Source organism: Littorina saxatilis, linkage group LG13 (assembly GCF_037325665.1).
Source record: "Littorina saxatilis isolate snail1 linkage group LG13, US_GU_Lsax_2.0, whole genome shotgun sequence".
NCBI lineage: Eukaryota > Metazoa > Mollusca > Gastropoda > Littorinimorpha > Littorinidae > Littorina > Littorina saxatilis.
Genome location: NC_090257.1, coordinates 31675703 through 31698450, shown reverse-complemented (window position 1 = coordinate 31698450; position 22748 = coordinate 31675703). Strand labels below are relative to the sequence as shown.

Sequence of the window (22748 nt, the reverse complement as noted above, 5' to 3'; positions counted from 1 at the left end):
TGCCTTGAACGTGACCAGGAACATAATCACAGCTCTGAGGATACTCGGGTATTCCTAATCACGCTACCAGCAATCACTGATCACTGAGATCAGCGATTTGAACAGGCAGTGCGATGCGCGCATCGTGGTATGCAAAGCATTGGCCATCCCGATCTTGACTTGAGTGACGTCACGACTGACGAACATAGTTCGTTCCGTTCACGGCAAGCCTATCGTGTTGGTTTCAGTAGCTGTTTTCTTATCAAGGTTTTGATCTAAATATGAATGTTGATCGTGATGATCATGACGACGGCGATCGAGGGGAACAACGACGACATTGATAATGTGGATAGTGATACTAATGCTGCTTCAAATCATGGCGATGGTGTTGTGACAGAAAGATATGCATTGACGTGATGATGATGATGATGATGATGGTGATGATGATGATGATAATGATGATGATGATGATGATGATAATGATGATGATGATGATGATGATGATGATGGTGATGGTGATGATGATGATGAAAGGCATGCGGTAGAAGAGAAACACAGAACTGCGATGAAGAAAGTTACCACGGTAAACCGACGAAGACACAATTACACGTAATTCAACATTTATTTTCTCAATTCAATTGCTTTTTATGAATCGTGGGCAAGTCAGTGCGAGTGATTTCCGGCAATTACTGTATCTAAAGGCGACGCCCATGTCTTCTTAGTCTCAAATAGCAATATCAGCCGAAGAGACGGATACAAAAATAATGATAACCATGATGAGGGACAGCTTCCCACCACATATGGGACCCTCCACCACGAAATGAGTCGCATGTCACCTCGCTCGGTTCTGCGCTAGGGTCAATATAAGTCCGGGGAGTGTCTGGTAACAGTGTGAGGGTCACCTTAGTCACAGGCTTATAACTCAAACATTTTTCGCTCTTTTCTAAAACGGTTTTCACCACTGGATAGAGCATAAAAAGCTCGTTAGGAAAATGTAAAAATATGAAAATCATGCAAAGGTGGCATGCGACTCATTCCGTGGTAGAGGGTCACATATTACACGCGCGGGTACCGTCACCTGGGAAGCTGGCCGTCCACTGTCAGAACTGATCTCCGGTTTGTCTCACTAAACGTATCTGGTTGTAGATTGAAGATTGTCTGCCCGCGGATCCCAGCGTAAGGTACGAGTATGGTGATGATGATGCTGATGCTCGTACCAGCGTGCCATTGGTCTTCACACACGTGGCTAGCTTTACTATGGAGATTCTTTCACAGCTGACGTCAAGCTATTTATCTTCCGTTAGTCCCGCTAAGTGGATTTGGATCGCACTTCATGGATGTACGCATTTTGTCAGTTTTCAAGTGGAAGAGGGATTAACGAGAAGAAACAATTAGAAGGCAGTAAAACAAGAAGCAACGCCTTTAAAGATGGAGTGCGCATCAGAGCACTTCTCTGCCACGCCGACAGACGGTAGCTGTTTGCATTAATTTCTCCCTACTGTACATGAAATAGGCTACACTCCGGGAAAAATCTAGTTCTTGGAGAGTTATCAAACTTCCAGCACCCACGTTTCATGCAGTTTGGCAGACGGTCTTTCCAGTGTTTTGCAATGAATCAGCAAGCTTCCCGTTCCCTGTGTAATGTCCAATGTATGCAATGTTTAAACAAAGTTAATTACACATCTAATAAATTAATTAAGTCGTTGACTCTCTTCTGAAACAATCCTTGTACTCTCAGAAGCTAATGATTCTACGTAGTAACCATTCACGAAAACAATTGACCTAAGCAGAAATCAGACATTAGAGCAGCAAATGGAATTATACGTAGCATGAAAGCATGCTATTTGACATCATACGAAACCAGGTAAATTCAAGAAGAAGAAGACAAAGAAGAACAAGAACAAGAACAAGAACAAAAACAAGAAGATTAAGAACAGCAAGAAGAACAAGAAGAAGAACAAGTATAACAAGAAGAACAAGAACAAGAAGAGCTAGAACAAGAACAAGAACAAGAGCAAGAAGAATAAGAAGAACAGCAAGAAGAACAAGAAGAACAGCAAGAAGAACAAGAAGAACAGCAAGAAGAACAAGAAGAACAGCAAGAAGAACAAGAAGAACAGCAAGAAGAACAAGAAGAACAACAAGAAGAACAACAAGAAGAACAAGAAGAACAAGAAGAACAACAAGAACAACAAGAAGAACAAGAAGAACAGCAAGAAGAACAAGAAGAACAAGAAGAACAGCAAGAAGAACAAGAAGAACAAGAAGAACAAGAAGAACAACAAGAAGAACAAGAAGAACAGCAAGAAGAACAAGAAGAACAAGAAGAACAGCAAGAAGAACAAGAAGAACAAGAAGAACAACAAGAACAACAAGAAGAACAACAAGAAGAACAACAAGAACAACAAGAAGAACAACAAGAACAACAAGAAGAACAAGAAGAACAGCAAGAAGAACAGCAAGAACAGCAAGAAGAACAAGAAGAACAAGAAGAACAGCAAGAAGAACAAGAAGAACAGCAAGAAGAACAAGAAGAACAAGAAGAACAGCAAGAAGAACAAGAAGAACAGCAAGAAGAACAAGAAGAACAACAAGAACAACAAGAAGAACAAGAAGAACAGCAAGAAGAACAAGAAGAACAACAAGAACAACAAGAAGAACAACAAGAACAACAAGAAGAACAAGAAGAACAACAAGAAGAACAAGAAGAACAAGAAGAACAACAAGAAGAACAAGAAGAACAACAAGAACAACAAGAAGAACAACAAGAAGAACAAGAAGAACAACAAGAACAACAAGAAGAACAAGAAGAACAGCAAGAAGAACAGCAAGAACAACAAGAAGAACAACAAGAAGAACAACAAGAATTACAAGAAGAACAAGAAGAACAGCAAGAAGAACAGCAAGAAAAACAAGAAGAACAACAAGAAGAACAAGAAGAACAGCAAGAAGAACAAGAAGAACAGCAAGAAGAACAGCAAGAAGAACAACAAGAAGAACAGCAAGAAGAACAACAAGAACAAGAAGAACAAGAAGAACAGCAAGAAGAACAAGAAGAACAGCAAGAAGAACAAGAAGAACAACAAGAAGAACAGCAAGAAGAACAAGAAGAACAAGAAGAACAGCAAGAAGAACAAGAAGAACAGCAAGAAGAACAACAAGAACAACAAGAACAACAAGAAGAACAAGAAGAACAGCAAGAAGAACAACAAGAACAACAAGAAGAACAAGAAGAACAACAAGAAGAACAAGAAGAACAACAAGAAGAACAAGAAGAACAACAAGAACAACAAGAAGAACAAGAAGAACAAGAAGAACAAGAAGAACAAGAAGAACAAGAAGAACAACAAGAAGAACAAGAAGAACAAGAAGAACAGCAAGAAGAACAAGAAGAACAGCAAGAAGAACAAGAAGAACAACAAGAACAACAAGAAGAACAAGAAGAACAACAAGAAGAACAACAAGAACAACAAGAAGAACAAGAAGAACAACAAGAAGAACAAGAAGAACAACAAGAAGAACAACAAGAACAACAAGAAGAACAACAAGAACAACAAGAAGAACAAGAAGAACAGCAAGAAGAACAAGAAGAACAGCAAGAAGAACAACAAGAACAACAAGAAGAACAAGAAGAACAGCAAGAAGAACAACAAGAACAACAAGAAGAACAAGAAGAACAGCAAGAAGAACAGCAAGAACAACAAGAAGAACAACAAGAAGAACAACAAGAACAACAAGAAGAACAAGAAGAACAGCAAGAAGAACAAGAAGAACAACAAGAACAACAAGAAGAACAAGAAGAACAGCAAGAAGAGCAAGAAGAACAGCAAGAAGAACAGCAAGAAGAACAAGAAGAACAGCAAGAAGAACAGCAAGAAGAACAAGAAGAACAACAAGAAGAACAAGAAGAACAACAAGAAGAACAGCAAGAAGAACAAGTAGAACAGCAAGAAGAACAACAAGAAGAACAAGAAGAACAGCAAGAACAGCAAGAACAACAAGAAGAACAACAAGCAGAACAACAAGAAGAACAAGAAGAACAGCAAGAAGAACAAGAAGAACAACAAGAAGAACAACAAGAAGAACAAGAAGAACAGCAAGAACAACAAGAAGAACAAGAAGAACAGCAAGAAGAACAAGAAGAACAAGAAGAACAGCAAGAAGAACAAGAAGAACAGCAAGAAGAACAAGAAGAACAGCAAGAAGAACAACAAGAAGAACAGCAAGAAGAACAGCAAGAAGAACAACAAGAAGAACAGCAAGAAGAACAACAAGAACAACAAGAAGAACAAGAAGAACAAGAAGAACAAGAAGAACAAGAAGAACAGCAAGAAGAACAAGAAGAACAACAAGAAGAACAAGTAGAACAACAAGAAGAACAGCAAGAAGAACAAGAAGAACAGCAAGAAGAACAAGAACAACAAGAAGAACAACAAGAAGAACAAGTAGAACAACAAGAAGAACAGCAAGAAGAACAACAAGAAGAACAAGAAGAACAAGAAGAACAGCAAGAAGAACAAGAACAACAAGAAGAACAACAAGAAGAACAAGTAGAAGAACAAGAAAAACAGCAAGAAGAACAAGAAGAACAGCAAGAAGAACAAGAAGAACAACAAGAAGAACAAGAAGAACAGCAAGAAGAACAAGAAGAACAGCAAGAAGAACAAGAAGAACAGCAAGAAGAACAACAAGAAGAACAAGAAGAACAGCAAGAAGAACAAGAAGAACAGCAAGAAGAACAAGAAGAACAAGAAGAACAACAAGAAGAACAAGAAGAACAGCAAGAAGAACAGCAAGAAGAACAAGAAGAACAAGAAGAACAAGAAGAAGAACAAGAAGAACAGCAAGAAGAACAAGAAGAACAGCAAGAAGAACAAGAAGAACAAGAAGAACAAGAAGAACAGCAAGAAGAACAGCAAGAAGAACAAGAAGAACAAGAACAACAAGAAGAACAAGAAGAACAGCAAGAAGAACAAGAAGAACAACAAGAAGAACAAGAAGAACAAGAAGAACAAGAAGAACAACAAGAAGAACAAGAAGAACAACAAGAAGAACAAGAAGAACAACAAGAAGAACAAGAAGAACAAGAAGAACAACAAGAAGAACAAGAAGAACAAGAAGAACAAGAAGAACAACAAGAACAACAAGAAGAACAAGAAGAACAGCAAGAAGAACAGCAAGAAGAACAAGAAGAACAAGAAGAACAAGAAGAACAAGAAGAACAAGAAGAACAGCAAGAAGAACAAGAAGAACAAGAAGAACAGCAAGAAGAACAAGTAGAACAGCAAGAAGAACAACAAGAAGAACAAGTAGAACAAGAAGAACAAGAAGAAGAAGAGCAAGAAGAAGAACAATAAGAAGAACACCAAGAAGAACAAGAAGAACAGGAACAAGAAGAACAAGAATAAAAAGAACAAGAAGAGCAAGAACAACAAGAACAACAACAATAACAACAAGAAGAATAAGAAGAACAAGAACAAGACAAGTAGAAATCGAGCTGCTAAAAATGCAGTGTTTGCAGAAAATGTAGCAAGGTCCCCATGACAATCATGCCGACATTTCCCAGAAATAACATCTGTGATAGCAATGCCCTGGGCTTGACAAAGGCATCACATTGTCTAGACAAATGTATCCCCAGAGAGAAGAATGGACCATATCTAAAACAAAACAAAAAATCCAAGAACAAAATCACTCTAATCCCAGCAGGTTATGAAATGTTGAAAAAAATCCAACGCCTGAGAAAGTTCCTTTGAGCTGACCTATGGGAGTAAAGTTGGTAAAGCTGAAACAGGGAAAACAAAAAAATGAAAGGCAAATCAAATGGGCATAAACTGAGAAAGCCCTTAAAAAGCTATTGGCAGTTTTATGAGGGGGAGAGAGAGAGAGAGAGAGAGAGAGAGAGAGAGAGAGAGAGAGAGAGAGAGAGAGAGAGAGAGAGAGAGAGAGAGAGAGAGAGAGAGAGAGAGTGAGAGAGGAAGACAGGCAGACAGACAGACAGACAGGCAGACAGGCGGATGGACGGACGGACGGACAGACGGACGGACGGACAGACAGACAGACAGACAGACAGCCGGACAGGCAGACAGAGACAGACAGACTGGCACATACAGACAGTCAGACAGAGAAAGACAGAAAGATAGAGAGAGACAGGCACACAGTCAGAATAAGATAAATACATACTCTACGATTGCATAGCAAAATGCTATGATGGGTGAGGCAATTCAGTCACAACAACATTTACAACAAGAAATTCCTCCGAGGTAGGAAAAACACCCCCGTCCTTACCATTCTCACTGCCACCAACTGAGAAGGTTATTTCCCTTTGACCATTAATATGTCCCTCTATAAGTCCTTGTAGAATCTTAATCCACCAATAACTCCCTAACCGTGTGTTTGACTGGTCCCAATTTTTGTAAGGACCGTCTCAGGAATGTATAGAACCTGTTCACCAAGTTCGGTGACGATCGGTCCGTTCATTCTTGAGATCTATATGCGAACACAAACACACAAACAAACAAACACATCGACCGAATCCTATACACACCCCTATACCGGGGGTGTAAAAACACACAGAGAATGTCCCCATCCACACAAGCAGACGGGGGAGAAACAAGACAGACAGCAAACGAAGTCACTTCATCTTGAGAACGCCCAACACAATGAAAAGAGAGGGTGAATTTGTTTTGTTCGAGACATTGGCCTATACATTACAGAGAGGCTTGCCAATCCAAAAAGATTTATTTGCAGCAGTATAGTGCCGGGTATTGATTTCAGTTCGCTTTTCTACTTCGCTGTCTCTGCTTGAAAGATTATGAAAAGAAAAAAAGATAGAAGTAATGGTGAAAGTAATGAAAGAAAAGAACTCAGACAGGAGAAGGGAATCAGGGATGTCCCCTGCATCTTTCATGAAGAACACAATGACGAGAGAAAGAAACTACAAAGCATTTTCTGTTATTTTAGTTTCTCTTGTCGTGACTTCGGTAAGATGTTGTCTATGGCTTTTATCGTTTCAATGCTTCGTATACTGTGTGTGTGTGTGTGTGTGTGTGTGTGTGTGTGTGTGTGTGTGTGTGTGTGTGTGTGTGTGTGTGTGTATGTGTGTGTGTGTGTAGCGTCTCATCTAGTTAGTGGAAGAATCTTTTGTATGTATGTTTGATGGTGTATGCTTTTAATTAAGCGTTGCTGACTATGAATGTAGATGTAAATGCTTGTATAACTGTGTTTTAATTTTAAATGTGTCAAGCGCAAAGAGCATAATTGTAAAGTTATGATGTTGTGCTATATAAATGCTCATTTATTATTATTTAAGTTATTGAGACATCCCAGTGCACTAAGGGATTTATAGAGCAAATCGAGAAAATTCATTGTTGAACGAAGCGCATAGCGCTGAGTTCAATAATTATTTTCGAGATTTGCTCTATAAATCCCTTAGTGCACTGGGATTGTTTCAATAACGATATTGTCAGTACCGCCAGATAAAAAAGAAGATTCAAAACGCACATTTTGCAACGCGCATTTGGATAGGCGTAACTGTGTGGTCAGGTTTGTGTCAGATCTACTTTTGTGTGGGCTGTCTCAAGTGTGTCGTGCTTTCGTCACACGCAAACTCTTGTTTTAATTTCTGTTGGTAAATTCCAGTGTAGCGTTAAGCTAAAAAGTGATGATCTTTCATAGAGACTTCATTTATACTCAGAGAAAGGACTGTGCTCTTAGTTATTTGCGATTCGAAACCTTCATCGAGCTTCGACAGATTGACTGTGCAGAGTTTTGCCCCTTGCCAAGGTCGACGGTAAGCACATTTTCAAAATAAATGTGGCATGTTTCTCGTGTGGTATCTTCACTCATCTGGGAGTCTGGTACTAAATATGAACGGTAAGAATGTTCTGAACCCTACACGTATTATATCCCCATCGTTTTATCGTTCACATTTGCCAAACATGTTAATTTGCTGAGCGGGATTTATGTCGTCTGCTAGGCTATGGCAAACGAACCACTGCACTGAGTCTCATTTCAAAAACAAAAATTGCTCGTCACGTTGCACTGAGTCTGCACGCATGAGGCAGGCTGATAATAAGTCTTATATATGGTAAGAACGTTCTAAAACCTACACGTTTTCGATTCCGATTGTTCTTGCCTTGAAATAACAATTCGAAAAACATGCATTTACTGAACAGATGCAGTCGTACTTCAGTGTAGTCTGCTACGTGCTGATCTAGCTGCTACGTTATCGGAATAACACTTGTGTTTTCTGTTAGCTGCTGGGAATTGTATACTAACTCATCATTTGGTAATGTGGATAATAAGCTACATGCCACTAACATTGCATAATTATGAGAGGAATCTTCGCAAGTCGAAACTGAAAAAATAGACACAGCGGGTTCTATTTTTAGATCAGTGGCAACTGTGGCACAGGCACATGCAATCTGTCAGAAAAAACCCCACTTCTGCTTTAATTGAGAAGCAGGAAATTTATGGTCATAATCATTGGTATTGTGGAGAATATAAGCTACATGTCATTAATTAATTCTGAGGATGAGAGTACACTCTCGCTTAGGCAAAGGGCGGAAGAATACGCTCTGTGGAAAAGTTAGCGCACTCCAAGAGTGCGCTAACAGTTTTAGCGCATCGCCATTAGCCAATCAACTGGTTCACATCAGTCATGTGACACCAGTACTTACTGACAATTATTATTATTATCTATTCTATTTTCAGAAGAGTGCCAATGTTCGTAACATGTCTATAGCAATTGTTGAGAGAGAGACGTAAGACGTAAGACGTAAGACATTTTATTGATTAAACACACAAGGTTCATTTCAACGGGGAGGGGGGGGGGGGGGGTCAGTAATACATGCCGTGTGTTTGTATTTATGGACAATCACCCGGTTTTATCTCTTTCTCTCTAACATATATATACTCACACGAACGCACGCACGCTCTCACTCTCTCACTCTCTTTCTCTTAAACATAAAGACATATCCAGCGCATGAATTAACAATATGGATAGGTGCAACGACAAACAAGTTTACAGTGCCAACATACATTATCGGCTTTCAATCATGTTCTATCGTTCCACGGCACAAACTCTCTCTCTCTCACTCTTTTTCTCTCTCTCTCTCTCTCTCTCTCTCTCTCTCTCTTTCTCTCTTCTCTCTCTCTCTCTCTCTCTCTGTCTCTCTCTCTCTCTCTCCCTCTCTCCCTCTCTCTCTTTCTAACCTACAAACATTTCCAGCGCATAAATCAACAATTTGAATAGGTACAATATCAACACATGTGTACTACACCAGCATACATTATTTGCAATCAAACCTGCTCTAACATTCAACGGCACAAACTATGTATAACCATCGCCGTCTCGTTCACCTGTTCCACATTGGGTAGCTAGTCCAAAAAACTTTTTCTTTTTTGAAAAACACGATATAAGAATCTGGCCACATGCACCACTGAATCTCCTTTATCTACAGACATAACACGTATAATACTGTTTGCATCTTCACTCTGGTTTTTTTCTCTTAGTATTTTGACATCAAGTCTATAATCACAATATCCTTTGCATACAAACAATACATGTTTCTCGTCTTCCACGTCCTCTCTGCATACAGGGCAAATCAAAAGGCCCGGTACAACGTCGGTTCGATAGCGGCATTTGTGAGTGTTTATGGGTGAAATACCAAATCGAAATTGTATGTATGCATCTCGAAAACAGCGGAGCTGAATATGGTCTATATACACTTCAGCGCGAATTTCTTGTTTAAAGAGCGAATAAAATTCAAATCGCTCCGAGTTCATGATGCTGTCGTGCCAGTCTTGCTGGAAGCAATCAAACAATCGTTGTCTGAATACTGTTATAAATCGATTCAAATCGCCTACACCTTGTTGCAGCCAGACATCTCCAAAGCCGTACATGCATAACATTTCTTTCAAATAATGAGACCATGTCTTCTTGCCATAACCCTGTAAATGTTTCATCATGTCATATGCTTTCCTTGGGAGTCTTTCGCTTGGCAAATGTAACACTCTCAGCCAATACTTTATACAGCGAACCGACGAAGTGACATAAAGTGGGTAGCGGCCTAAGTCACCATATATACCATCTTGTTTGGTGTTTGTCGTCCTACACACAAAAACTTCTTGCATGCAAACAAATGGGCTTTCTCAAGAGCTTCAAACCTTTGGAATCCCCACAGCTCAGATCCATACATTAAGATCGGGAGGACCTGTGCGTCATATATTTTAAAAAATACGCTTCTAGGTATGTTGCCTAGCCTCCACAAACATCTTAGGATTTGGCCAGTCCTTATCTTTGCCTTTGAGGCCAGATCGCTGACCATTAGCGTCAATGACAATTTTGTGGTGAAATTTAGCCCCAAGTACTTGTAGCTGTTCACAACCTCTATGTCCTCGTTTCCGTACTTCCAGGCTTCATTTGCTGCCAAAAATCCTCCTTTTCTAAAAACGATTACCTTTGTCTTATCCAGATTGACCGTCATGGAAAACTTATCCGAAAACTGTTTTAACACTGTTGAGAGAGAGAGAGAGAGAGAGAGAGAGAGAGAGAGAGAGAGAGAGAGAGAGAGAGAGAGAGAGCGAAAGAGAGCACCCATTGCACACCGGTTGGACCGTACATAAGGTAACGTTAAACTATGCTTGTGCAACGTATGTGGGAGTATCACTTATAACCTCAGGGTATCTCTTATCCTGTTGCGCATCTATAGACTAGAGACAGCGCTGGTTAGACTAAAACATGGATCGGGAACTTCAGTACGTACTTAGGGACTACCGCGGCTGTGCTTGCAAGTTTGGATAGTTCTTTCTTTCTCATTTGATCCGAGTTTTATCTGTCTCATTAAATGCCATTTTTCTACCTACTACACATATAGTTTTCCTAATTGATTCCCGAAGATAAGTTAGTTTCGCTTCCACGTTTCGGTTTTCACTAATTCAACATGGCCGGCGTCGGCAATGCATCTTTGATCATCTTCTTCCGAAGAGGACTGGGTTCTTGCGAACGTCTCAGAGTCCTGCGGTTGAGTCACTGTTACCGATAGTGGTTAGCTCCGGCAAACAGGGAGATTAAAAAGGTGGGGAGGTTTAAAACTATGCGGTACAGGGGAGAGTGCGTTCAAGGGCGGGCTCTCATGCCCGACTCAGCGACTGCACTGAGGAAACTGTGGCCGAGACGGGAGCGAAGGAGGGGCCTGCTTCGGCCGATGAACAAAGAAACTGTGATCGAACAAGTATGGTGTTACAAGGGGAAAGACCCGCAAAGTGAACTTAGTTGCCAAAGCCCGAAGTGTGACGACGGACTCGGTTTCCAGCAACTGTCCACCGACTCAGCGGCAAAATATGAGTTGACACGTCCGAGGTGAAAGGTAATAGTCTCTTCTTATTAGAATGAAGGTCATTGTTTATGACTAAAATACAGTAGAATCACATAATGCACGAAGGAATGGAACATGTACATGGAATAAGATTGTCCGTCCACTAAGACACATTCCTAAAGGTGGAACCAACATCCTGACGGCTATGCAGAGGAAGTGTTCTTTTTAAGAAATGCATTCAAATAAAACAAATAGGGAAATGCCCACTGAACAGAAACACCCAGGCTCCTGATTTTTGGTATGAATCCAAGTTGAGAGAGATCAGCTGAGCTAGGATTTTACATGGAATAAGATCATCCCTCCACTTGCATACAATGTATACAACCAGAAATGAAGATACAGTGTGCTTGATGTGGTGATATGATCAAGTGACATTTTGCTATGAATGTGTTTAAGCAACTAGTAGCTTCTTCAGCGTTAATTCATTAAACAATCACTCTTATTCTTAGCACATAGAGCACATTGAATGAGTGTGTGCATGTGTGTGTGTGTGTTTGTTATTGCAATGTAAGACCTTATAATATAAATATACACAAATTATAACACATGCTGGGATTCTAAATATGTTCTGTTTACTTGCAGGTCTCAGTTATTACCAAGCCCTGCCTCATTCTTCCCGCAACACTGACATGGTGCTGTTGTAGAACACAAGTAAGTCCTTTGATCATTTCCAAAATACACTAGTGCAATAGCTTGTGAGTGCAACTGGTGGTAATGAGAATATTTTACCACAAAAGGCTAAAGTACAAATAACAGATTTATTATGTTGGAAAAAGAAGTAAGCCAGAGCAAGTGATTAGTGTACCAGTTAGCTAGGGTGGATGTATTATATAATTACAATTTACAGTCAGCATAGAATGTTGAGGACAGTCTAGAATTTTTCTCGCCCTGTGAATTCAACTGCAAATCAGATGGCATGAAGAAATCAATGTTATATTATGCTCTGCATTGAGTGAACCATCTCCTGTCATTCTGAGTGACACATCTCTTTAACTGAAAAACATGCCAGTAATTAAATCCAGGCTACATGGGGATGGAAAATGACCCTGGCAATTTCAACCTCTGAATGATTGTGTCTTTGTGTAGCAGGATTATGGATCTTCACAAGCCTTAGTTCATTTGTCTGTACATGTGTATCATGTATGGCGGTATAAGTTAATACTATTAGTCAATTTCAAATAGCAGAGTTATTTTCAGAGCTTTCTAACTTCAAACCCTGTGGAATCTATAGTTTTTAATTTAAAGGGTATTTTGACTTTGACTCCAAGTTTCTTTCTTGCAAAGTCATTCTTTTCTCATTCAAGGGACTAAACCACTACATGTACTGATGACTGCCTGCATCAGGGTTATAATTTATGAAGAAGTCAAAATGCACAATATATCAGTTTACAATTTAAAGGCCCACTTGCCTTGTCACTACAGTATAATGTGGCTATGCTTTAACATGGAATCCCTCATCTTGGCCACATACAAAAAATTATATATTCAGTGACTGCTTGCTGTGGTGAGTTAAAATGTGTGATGAAATATTTTCACAAAAAGGTACCAAGTGTTGTTAACAAAACTAATTCTTTAACAAACAAACAAAAACCACTCTGCACAGAGAGCATTCAAGCTGATCTATGTTGCTATTCGTCCAAGTAGAGGGATGATCTTATCCCAAGTAAAAGCCTGACAAGATCTGAGACTGTGAAGCAAAATGTTTTTACATGGTAAAGTAAGCCTTTAACGAGCAAGTATGTCTATTGCACTGGGTGTTTTATTATTATTGTATCATTTTTCTTTCAGGTAGTCTCTCTTTAAACTGACTTTCTACACCATGGTGTCTCTGGCAGTGTTATATTGGCAGAAGACAGTTGGAACTGGATTCCTCATTTAGATGGTAGGCATGTTTTGGGCTTTTGTGTTGCTTTGGTGTATGTGTGTGTGTGTGTGTATGTGTGTGTCTGTTCTATACCAGAAATAAACACACTGTTTGCTTGCTGTGGTGAAATGACATTTTGTGATTTTTTTTTTAAATGAGCTAGTACAGTTGTAGCTTTTACAGCATTTATTCATAACACAATCGCACTTGGCGCAGAGAGCAACCAGACCGTTCATTGTGGGTATGTGAACAAGTTAAGAGATCATGTCTTATCCCATTTTAAAGCCTGACCAGATCTTAGACGGTGAGCCAAATTGTTTTCATGAGAAGGAATGTGCCTTTCAGAGAAATCTATTAACTACAGTATTACTTTACAAAACATATTTTAAGAAATGAAATGTGTTACAAGTAACAGCCATGGGGGTGATAGCCTGTAGGTGGAATAATAATCTTCAATTGCCCAGAAATGATTGTTATCTGGTCAAGAAATGCAAAGCATTTTGATGTTTGTGACGATTAGTTACTCTTTATCACGTTTGGTCCCTGATTTTGCTGTCCTTGTCTGCGTTGGGCAGGTGTGCGTCCATGATGTCATTGCTATTGAAAACTAATCTGTACTGCAAAGTAAATGTACCCGTACATGACGTACATGGCAGTTGTCAACCGGGGGCCAGCCATGACTGGGACTGATGTATCCACAGGCACTCGACACCAGGTGGGCGGGGCCAGTGGTTGGGGTGTGATTCCCTGCCTTACACCACCACAAAGTGTAGTATCAGCAGACAAGACTGAGCAGAACTTCTGCCCCCCCCCCCCCCCTCACCAATTGACCACTCAGTGCCATGTGCCTGCAGCTGTATCATAAACACTTTGTGACAATAGTTGTTACCTCCTTAGAACAGATCTTGTGATGCTCCTCAGTCAGTCAGTGTTTGATGGATGCTAACTGGTATACTTGACATAGTGTTCATATGAAAGTTTTATGTGTTGCAGCTCATCCAGATCACAGGTACACAAAGGAGCTGGTTACAGTGATAACATAGGCACATGGAACTGCTTATGGACTACTTTAGAAAGTGAGCGGTTACAACCAAGACTCTTCCGTCAGGAAGGTCTGCGGAAGGGTGCTTGATCTGTTTCCTCGGACAGGCTTTTCAAGACTAGGTAGGTTAAACCACATGATTGGGCTTTAATTATGAATGCACTTCAAAATTCACTCTATTTCATTATCTTGTACAACCCCCCGCGGGTTAGGGGGAAGAATTTACCCGATGCCCCCCAGCATGTCGTAAGAGGCGACTAACGGATTCTGTTTCTCCTTTTACCCTTGTTAAGTGTTTCTTGTATAGAATATAGTCAATGTTTGTAAAGATTTTAGTCAAGCAGTATGTAAGAAATGTTAAGTCCTTTGTACTGGAAACTTGCATTCTCCCAGTAAGGTAATATATTGTACTGCGTTGCAAGCCCCTGGAGCAATTTTTTGATTAGTGCTTTTGTGAACAAGAAACAATTAACAAATCTTCAATAGTACTGACCAAAGAAGAAGGTTTAATTGTGTGATCATGATTTGATACATATGCTTGACCCTGAAGATGTTTTATTTGTTTTGTTTCAGAACAAAGTTTGGTGAAGTAGAAGCTACCGCTGTAGGCTGGTGTAAGGCTGAAGAAGAACCTCTGACAAGTCAATTTTCAAGCAACTGAGCACGAACCCAGGTACAAGACACAGAGCTCTCTTTCTATCGGTCTGTTATTCATAGAATGACACTAACAGTGACACAAGTAAATAATCTGTATCATTGTCTTGACCTCTAGAAATTTGGTAGAGAATAAGATGACTGATAGTATTATTTTGATTATTTCATGGTCATTACAGTGGCCTCCACCCCTGCCCCTTTTAAGACACCCCAATCTAAGACTCCTTCCTATTAATGACCCTGTTTTCGCAGACTTCTTGTTCATAACATCTGTAAATTCACTCCCATTTTAAGACTTGCTCCATTTGGACTTGGACTGGGTGGCCGAGTGGTAACGCAATTGCGCTCGGAAGCGAGAGGTTGCGAGTTCGACCCTGGGTCAGGGCGTTAGCAATTTTCTCCCACCTTCCCTAACCTAGGTGGTGGGTTCAAGTGCTAGTCTTTCGGATGAGACGAAAAACCGAGGTCCCTTCATGTACACTACATTGGGGTGTGCACGTTAAAGATCTCACGATTGACAAAAGGGTCTTTCCTGGCAAAATTGTATAGGCATAGATAAAAATGTCCACCAAAATACCCGTGTGACTTGGAATAATAGGCCGTGAAAAGTAGGATATGCGCTGAAATGGCTGCGATCTGCTGGCCGATGTGAATGCGTGATGTATTGTGTAAAAAAAAATCCATCTCACACGGCATAAATAAATCCCTGCGCCTTGAATATGTGCACGATATAAATTGCATAAAATAAAAAGATAAAATAAATCCCTGCTCTTAGAACTGTACCCACGGAATACGCGCGATATAAACCTCATATTGATTGATTGATTTTAAGACCTGATTTTGCTTATTTTGGATTTCGAAAAAGAGAAAAACAAATTCCCACTCTGTACAGAATTAAGCCAGGTTCATGATTTTTGTATGGACCAAGTTGAGAGATGGCATTTGTATAGGCCTGACCAGATCTGAGATGTTGAATCTAATTGCTTACGAAGAAAGCATTGTGTCATTATAGGCACACTACTTCTCGTCACCGTCTCAGTTCTGGCCAGGCTTTAACATAGGATAAGCTCATCCCTCAACTTTGTCACATATGAACAATCGACACACTGACTCTTGCTGTTGTGAGTTGACATTTTTTGATGAATTTATTTCTGGAAAAGGCACCATGCAGTGCTGTTTCAGGGGTGGGACTTTTCCGCGGATTTCCGCGGACACAACTTACGAATTCTGCTGGAGTAATCTATTTTTCCGCGTCACATTTCATTACAATATCTATGACTTGTTGACTGAATGATTTGGAGAGACGTGGAGATGAAACAGAACACTGGAGGCTTGAGAGTTAAATTGTGCTGACTGAAAACTCCTGATAACTAATAGTAATTTTGAGGGGGGGGGGGGGGGGGGAGGTTGGGGAGTGTGGAGAATGTCTTTTTTGTCAGATTGCACAGATTTTAATGTACCATTTAACCAAAATTCAGGGTAACATGCCCCCGAACCCCCTGGAAAAAAAGGGATTTCCTCCTTTTTCATCACAAGAGAGTCCCACCCCTGTGTTTACAGAATTCCTTGTTTAAAACTATCACTGTGCACAGAGGGAAGGGGGGGGGGTGTATTTGACCACCCCTGCGTTTACAGAATTCCTTGTTTAAAACTATCACTATGCACAGAGGGAAGGGGGGGGGGGGGGGGTGTATTTGACCACCCCTGTGTTTACAGAATTCCTTGTTTAAAACTATCACTGTGCACAGAGGGAAGGGGGTGGTGTATTTGACCACCCCTGTGTTTACAGAATTCCTTGTTTAAAACTATCATTGTGCACAGAGGGAAGAAGGGGGGGTGTATTTGACCACCCCTGTGTTTACAGAATTCCTTGTTTAAAACTATCACTATGCACAGAGGGAAGGGGGGGGGTGTATTTGACCACCCCTGTGTTTACAGAATTCCTTGTTTAAAACTATCACTGTGCACAGAGGGAAGGGGGGGTGTATTTGACCACCCCTGTGTTTACAGAATTCCTTGTTTAAAACTATCATTGTGCACAGAGGGAAGAAGGGGGGGTGTATTTGACCACCCCTGTGTTTACAGAATTCCTTGTTTAAAACTATCACTGTGCACAGAGGGAAGGGGGGGGGGTGTATTTGACCACCCCTGTGTTTACAGAATTCCTTGTTTAAAACTATCACTGTTCACAGAGGGAAGGGGGGGGGGTGTATTTGACCACCCCTGTGTTTACAGAATTCCTTGTTTAAAACTATCACTGTGCACAGAGGGAAGGGGGGGGGGGGGGGGTGTATTTGACCACCCCTGTGTTTACAGCAGAATTCCTTGTTTAAAACTATCACTGTGCACAGAGGGAAGGGGGGGGGGGGTATTTGACCACCCCTGTGTTTACAGAATTCCTTGTTTAAAACTATCACTGTGCACAGAGGGAAGGGGGGGGTGTATTTGACCACCCCTGTGTTTACAGAATTCCTTGTTTAAAACTATCACTGTGCACAGAGGGAAGGGGGGGGTGTATTTGACCACCCCTGTGTTTACAGAATTCCTTGTTTAAAACTATCACTGTGCACAGAGGGAAGGGGGGGGGGGGGTGTATTTGACCACCCCTGTGTTTACAGAATTCCTTGTTTAAAACTATCACTGTGCACAGAGGGAAGGGGGGGGTGTATTTGACCACCCCTGTGTTTACAGAATTCCTTGTTTAAAACTATCACTGTGCACAGAGGGAAGGGGGGGGTGTATTTGACCACCCCTGTGTTTACAGAATTCCTTGTTTAAAACTATCACTGTGCACAGAGGGAAGGGGGGGGGGTGTATTTGACCACCCCTGTGTTTACAGAATTCCTTGTTTAAAACTATCACTGTGCACAGAGGGAAGGGGGGGGTGTATTTGACCACCCCTGTGTTTACAGAATTCCTTGTTTAAAACTATCACTGTGCACAGAGGGAAGGGGGGGGGTGTATTTGACCACCCCTGTGTTTACAGAATTCCTTGTTTAAAACTATCACTGTGCACAGAGGGAAGGGGGGGGTGTATTTGACCACCCCTGTGTTTACAGAATTCCTTGTTTAAAACTATCACTGTGCACAGAGGGAAGGGGGGGGGGTGTATTTGACCACCCCTGTGTTTACAGAATTCCTTGTTTAAAACTATCACTGTGCACAGAGGGGGGGGGGGGGGGGTGTATGTGACCAAGTGAAGTGCATTGCTACATAATAAAATGAGCAAATCCGTCCCGTGAAGAAAACTTCTGCTTACTTAATTGTCAGATTTGCCAAGGTGTGTACATGAAATAAGATTATCATTCTAAATGCTGAATCAACATTCTGACTGTTTCCTATGAAACCAGGCTTGATTTTTGGTATGAATCCAAGTTAAGGGATAGCATGTGTAAAAGCAGAATTGTGTACAGAGGCAGCTTTGTGTTATTAAAGGCCGCCTGCTTTTCGTGAACACAGTTTGGCTCACATCTCACATCACCTGCCAGGCTTTTTAAAAAAAAAAATGTTTTATCATGGGATAAGACTATCCCTCCATTTAAGCACATACCAGCAATAAACACAGTGGTTACTTGTGATGAACTAGTGGCAAGACAAATGATTTAAGCATCACATAACCTTCCTAAGTGAAGTCAAGTTATGTGTCTGTGCCAGTGTGTGTGTGCATGTGTGTGTGTCAGCATAGAATGTTGAGGACAGTTCGATGGTAAATAACCCTGACAATTTTAGCCTATGATTGTGCCTACATTGTGGCAGGATTGGATGTGGATCTTCAAAAGCCTAAGTTAACAAAAAAGTATGTAAAAGTACATTTTGAATAGTAGTTTTTTTCTCAGAGGGAAGATATCACAAGATATGATCGTTCCACTGCATGTATGCCACATAACTAAAACAAAAATTAAATGTTATTTTAATCGTCTTTTGGGTAAAACAAATACACCATCAATATATTATAATAATGATCTTGCTTGTTTACAGATGGACAACAGCTACTGCCAGGACCAGGTTACACATAAAGAAAACAGTCAACACTTGGCTGGTGCTGCAGCTTCTTTGATGTCTATTTTTTTTTTTTTTTAAAGACAGACAGCTACCAGCTCATTCAAGACCATAGCCCCATCTTACTCACGCAGAACAGACAGCCATCTTTCGCCTTTGCACAGAACACTGCTGTCTGAAGGTACACATCAAAAGGATAGGTTTTGCACCTACAGCGTGCGACTGTGGTTAGGGTAGGAAGAACAGACTCTGCAACACGTTCTGAGAGGGTGGCCTTTCCTTGCCACCCCTGTGCAACAAGACTTGGCCAGAGAGCACACATCCAAATGCAAACACTGAACACTGAAGAGGAAGAAGAAGAAGAAGGTGCCCACACAGAAGGACATAAATCTACTTTAAGGGCACACAAGTTTACAGCAGTTTATTGAATTGTAGCAGATTATAGGGAGAAAATGAACAAGCTAAATAGGCTGTACAGTACTTCACTTGAACAATGTATAAAGTTCCCTGTATTAAGAACATTTACAGATCACAAGACATTGTGTTTTCTTTTGTTTACAATACAAATGTTTCATAATAAAAAGATGTGCACTAGGCAAAATCCTTAAAATGTAAAACTAGTAGTGTGACAATTTTGAATTGTTCAGAGATGGTTTTTCTTCAGTGGTAAATGTTTTAGCTTTTTTTATAAGATCCCGTTAGTGAAGCATACTATAAAACCTTGACCTTCCAAACTGTGTTAGCACCCTGGGCTGCGATCATTGTGTTGAGCTACTTAAAGGCACAGTGCAGCTTACAGCCTTCGTTTTGCGTTTTTGTTGCAGCTGAGTGCATTTACAGTTCAAAAATCCTCCTATGGTAGTAAAACTACCCAACGACGACATCTGTGAAGCTCGACAGTTTCTTGTTCACGCGAGTGCATAAATTAACCTAGTTATTACGTGGTGTTTGGTCGGAGTTCGATTCAACTGAGTGATTCCGGCCTCCATTTTGTTTTATACAAACTCATGATGATGTCTGACATAGTTTGCTAGTGACGTGTCTTTTTGTGCATGATGTGGTGATCTACCTGATCTAAATTTAGATCCAAAAATAGGTCAAGACCAGCCGGGTCCGAGTACGAAATTGATTCGTAAAAAAATCGCAGTTCTTGACTCTTTGGGTGCAAGTCAATGAAACTTGGTAGTTCTTCTAACAGATAGCTGCCTGAGGTATGACTAAAAGCCCCAGGGGCTCCGTGCACCTGAATTTGACAAGTTCAGTACCTTCAGCAAGCGCAAGTACAGTAGAGAAGCGCTTGACACACTGAAAAAGGCCTACTACGAGCAAAAGAAAAAGAAGAAGTGATGCATGTGCTTTTGATGTAATCTTCTTTGACATTATGATGACTACAAAAACTGACTGATGTGTTTTGTTTGTGAATGATGGATATATGTGCATGATTGCGTTTCGCAGACACAGTTGTCATGTGCGTTGTAATTGGCGACGAATGCTGGATGATTACTATTTTTGTACCAGGATTACTATTTTTGGGGCTGAGCATTACTCCAAAACACTTATGGGGGTAAACAGGTCTGCAGCACAACTACAAATGTAGAAATGTCGTCTGCATTTTGTATATTTTAAAAGGTTATTTTTGTGCACAGAACATACATCTGCACGGAGGTTTGGAGGGTGAAGTTAGGATCTGTTAGGAGGCATACAGCATCACACTCATTTTGTGTGTGTGTATTTTGTGTTGACAGATAAGACACTGTCATTCCAGCAGAAACCTGTGGTGATGCACATTTTATTGAAGTGACCAGCTGAAATTGTATGTACGTTGTTATGAAATTGACAAATGATCCCTGCTTTGCAATCCTGGGTTAATGATATTGCCAAAATTAAAACGTGGAGGAAAAAGTGAGTGTAAACCTATTCTTGTGGTGGTGGTGGTGGTGTGTGTGTGTGTGTCTGGTTAGTGTGTGTTTGAGTGTGTGTTAAACAAACAACACCAAACCTACATCAAACAAGCACAACAAAAACAAATTACACAAAAAAATGGCAAAAATCAGAATATCAACTGAGAAAAAAAACCGTGGCTGAATGCAATACTTATTATAACTTAAAAAGTAAAAGTGTGCGTGTGGATGTGTGCGTATGTTTGAGTGTTTTAAACAAACAACAAACCTAAATTAAAGAAGCACAACAAACAAACAAAAAACCTGGCAAAGTTCTGAACATTAACACAATGCTGCTGTCTGCTTTGAGGGGAGGAATAAAATGACTGAAGCCGGACTGCCGAGAGGAGGAAGGAGGGGGAAAAGAACACGCAGACATGAAAACACACACAACTCCATGACAGATAAACTGCTTATGTTCAAAAATCAAGAATATTTAAGCGTGCACACACGCACGCACACACACACACACACACACACACACACACACACACACACAGACTCTCCTCGTGAAAGTAAAGGTAAACTCGAACTTGAAGGTAAGTATAAATGTTTGATATGGAAGAAACCTGTGATAAAAGTCTTTGTATAAATCATCGGTACCAACAAAATTCAGTTGCCACAACGCGTAAAAGGACATACTGTAGTTTCAAATTAGTAACAATCTAAGCCATTTTAATCAGCACTGGTGTCCGGCAAGCACTAACAGATACAACAGCACGTGTATGCATCTTGAAGTAATAAGACCTTGAAGTAGGCCTAGAGTTTACACTATGCATTATGTAATGCTTTAATTCAGCTGCCTAACTGTGGAACTTTGCAAATGTGTGAGGACCGTTTCACAAAACAGACAAAACACCCTCTCAGTTATTTACACAAATCAGTTCCAGAATGTGCGTGTTCCTTTTCCGTCTCTACAAATTAATGTTATCTGGGGGGAAAACGAATCATTGTCGCTTCCGCCCTCAGTTATAATTGCCTGAGCATAATAGGAAATGCAACAGGTGTAGTCTTCCGCCTGATTTTTAGTCAAGATATTTCGACACAGAATGTTTCTTTCTTTTTATATTTAGTCAAGTTTTGACTAAATATTTTAACATCGAGGGGGAATCGAAACGAGGGTCGTGGTGTATGTGCGTGTGTGCGTGTGTGTGTCTGTGTGTGTGTCTGTGTGTGTGTGTGTGTGTGTGTAGAGCGATTCAGACTAAACTACTGGACCGATCTTTATGAAATTTGACATGAGAGTTCCTGGGTATGAAATCCCCGAACGTTTTTTTCATTTTTTTGATAAATGTCTTTGATGACGTCATATCCGGCTTTTCGTGAAAGTTGAGGCGGCACTGTCACGCCCTCATTTTTCAACCAAATTGGTTGAAATTTTGGTCAAGTACTCTTCGACGAAGCCCGGGGTTCGGTATTGCATTTCAGCTTGGTGGCTTAAAAATTAATTAATGACTTTGGTCATTAAAAATCTGAAAATTGTAAAAAAAATTAAAAATTTATAAAACGATCCAAATTTACGTTTATCTTATTCTCCATCATTTGCTGATTCCAAAAACATATCAATATGTTATATTTGGATTAAAAACAAGCTCTGAAAATTAAATATATAAAAATTATTATCAAATTTTTTTTTTCGAAATCAATTTAAAAACACTTTCATCATATTCCTTGTCGGTTCCTGATTCCAAAAATATATAGATATGATATGTTTGGATTAAAAACACGCTCAGAAAGTTAAAACGAAGAGAGGTACAGAAAAGCGTGCTATCCTTCTTAGCGCAACGAATACCCCGCTCTTCTTGTCAATTCCACGGGCACTGCCTTTGCCACGGGCGGTGGAGTGACGATGCTACGAGTATACGGTCTTGCTGCGTTCAGTTTCATTCTGT

General features: G+C 40.3%; 1 long non-coding RNA gene across 1 annotated transcript; it reads left to right on the top strand.

Moving 5' to 3' along the window:
* Positions 1–10570: 10570 nt before the first annotated feature.
* Positions 10571–20822, top strand: LOC138945506 (uncharacterized). Its single transcript, XR_011449020.1, has 6 exons — positions 10571–11348; positions 11940–12008; positions 13146–13239; positions 14215–14385; positions 14837–14936; positions 18896–20822. It is a non-coding gene; the product is annotated as an uncharacterized lncRNA (long non-coding RNA).
* The last annotated feature ends 1926 nt before the right edge of the window (positions 20823–22748 follow it).